This window comes from Melanotaenia boesemani, chromosome 5 (assembly GCF_017639745.1).
Source record: "Melanotaenia boesemani isolate fMelBoe1 chromosome 5, fMelBoe1.pri, whole genome shotgun sequence".
Classification (NCBI taxonomy): domain Eukaryota; kingdom Metazoa; phylum Chordata; class Actinopteri; order Atheriniformes; family Melanotaeniidae; genus Melanotaenia; species Melanotaenia boesemani.
Window position 1 is genome coordinate 1,193,990 of NC_055686.1, and position 2,711 is coordinate 1,196,700.

Genomic DNA, 2,711 nt, shown 5'->3' on the forward strand with positions numbered 1-2,711 from the left:
TGACCCTGAAAATGATTTCCAGAACATTTCTCATGCAGACGTGAAACCTGAGCCGGTCTCGGTAGCTGGAGCCCCCTCCACCGTCCGGTCCGGACCACCCAGCAGACCCGGTCTCTGTGAACCAGCTGGAGAAGAAAAGCTTGAAGAGTTTCTGTTTGTTCAGGCTGATTGTTGGAATAATATTATTACGCTGACTAATGAGAGCACACACACACACACACACACACACACACACACACACACACACACACACCGAGCTGCGTGGTGTGTTTTCTCTGATGTTATCTGATCTGAGGTTAGCTTTCAACACTTTATTTGTTCTGTTCCCTGTGGACATGTCCACAGTGTCCCAGTTTCAGTCCATTTGTGTCCGAAGAACCGGATCCTGGACTTTTTACCAGGTAACACACACACACACACACACACACACACACACACACACAGACACACACATCTGATTGACAGGAGCTGAGAAGCTGATGATCTATTTATCTTCTTTAAAATGTTTCTCCAAATTTCGACTTCAGGTTTTCTGACATGTTTTTCTCTTTTCACCTGCAGCGTTGCATCATGGGAAACAGGAAGTGTTCCCGCAGTCTCTTCCTTGCAGCGTTGCATTATGGGAATCAGGAAGTGTTCCGGCAGTCTCTTCCTTGCAGCGTTGCATCATGGGAATCAGGAAGTGTTCCGGCAGTCTCTTCCTTGCAGCGTTGCATCATGGGAAACAGGAAGTGTTCCCGCAGTCTCTTCCTTGCAGCGTTGCATTATGGGAAACAGGAAGTGTTTCTGCAGTCTCTTCCTCGCAGCGTTGCATTATGGGAAACAGGAAGTGTTCCCGCAGTCTCTTCCTTGCAGCGTTGCATCATGGGAAACAGGAAGTGTTCCCGCAGTCTCTTCCTTGCAGCGTTGCATTATGGGAATCAGGAAGTGTTCTGGCAGTCTCTTCCTTGCAGCGTTGCATCATGGGAAACAGGAAGTGATCCTGCAGTCTCTTCCTCGCAGCGTTGCATCATGGGAAACAGGAAGTGATCCTCCAGTCTCGACCTGACAACTCCAGGGTAGTGTCCGAATGTCCCCCTACTAACTGCTCTTTCACTACATAGCGACTCGGACACGAAGCTGCGTATTTTTTCCTCGCCACAAACCACGTGACTACTGCCGTCACCATGGCAACCACAACCCGTGTCCAGATGTCAATCCAAATCCAATCCAAAGTTGTGTATAAATATTTTTATTTTTATTCTTTATGTTGTATTTTCTTCTTTGTTGGTTTATAGGTCACTTCAGCTCAATTTCTTCGCCTCCTTGCTCCATGTTGAGCTTCTGCCTGCAATGCATTGTGGTCTATATCGACCCGTCTAGTGACCATCGATGCTCACTACTTTTCAAGATGCATTGTGGGTAATTTTAAGTGCCCTACTTTTTTCTCTCTGGACATTCAGACAAAAGCCCTGGAACCACTGAAGAACCTTAAAACTCTCCAGGAAGCTACGAAATCCCAGAACCTCACCTAGACCCTGAAGGCATCATCAGTCTGGAAATTCTCCGGGTTTCTTCAAAACTGGAGAAATATTCTCCTTGAATTTGTTCAGGTCCCAATTCTTCTCAAGGTCCCTTAAAGGTCACATAATGTAAAATCCACTTTCTGAAGGTTTTCTAACAGTCATGTGTCCTCATAGCCTGTATGAGGCCCCGAAATAAGAAAATTCTGTCTCCTTTCTAGCAAATGTGTCCTGAATCAGGTGAGTCTGAGATCTTTCCCTTAGTGACCTCATAAAGGGTATTGCTATTGACCCGCCCCCCAGCTAGCTGACCCTGCCCTTTAAAACCACAGAGCAGGCGCCAACGAAAGCCGGATCCTCCCCCAGAAAGGGGCGTGGCCAGGCTCCACTCATGAACATTTCAAGGTTCAGACACAGAAACAGCTGTTGTTGGACCTCTGAAACCCACATAAGTCATGTCAGGAGTGCAGAGCATCCTGGAGAGACCTGGAGGATCTTTAAGAGCCCAGTCAGAAGTCTGTCATCTGAACGAGAACCTGTCTGCAGTCCTCACCAGGACCCAGTCTGCATTTTCTCAAGGACTTTAGAACTTCCCACATGATAAGCCTCTAAAACTCATCAAACGTCCTCAAGCACCTTTAAAATGAATCTAGGAACTTAAAATCCAGCTCAAGAACTCCTGGAATGTTCCCAAGAGGCTCCAGAGGAGGCTCAGGACCTCCTTCCACCTGAAACCAGAACCTTCAGGACCTCCTGGAGAAGCTTTTTATAACATTTCCCTGAAACTTTTTCAGGATCCTCGAAGCTCCTTGAACCGTCTGGGACACACACGTGCACGCGTAGAGATGTGTGTGTTGAGAGAGAGGAGGCCGGCAGCCTGTCGCCATGGTAATGATCATACCTGTCAATCAGCGGGTGATCCGTCAGCTGATAGGCTGACACCTGGCTTCCTCCTGCCCCCTCCAACCTGGTGATGACCTCACACACACACACACACACACACACACACACACACACACACACACACACACACACACACGCACACACACCCCATCTGTCAGGTGTGTATCAGGTGTCTGTAAGGAGCAATGCATTCTGGGTAGAAATGATCCATGCGTGTCATAAATCAGCTTGTTTCCACACATATTTTTATTCATACCATAAAGTTAGAATAACGTGAACGTTTTCTTTAGATCATGTTACACGCGT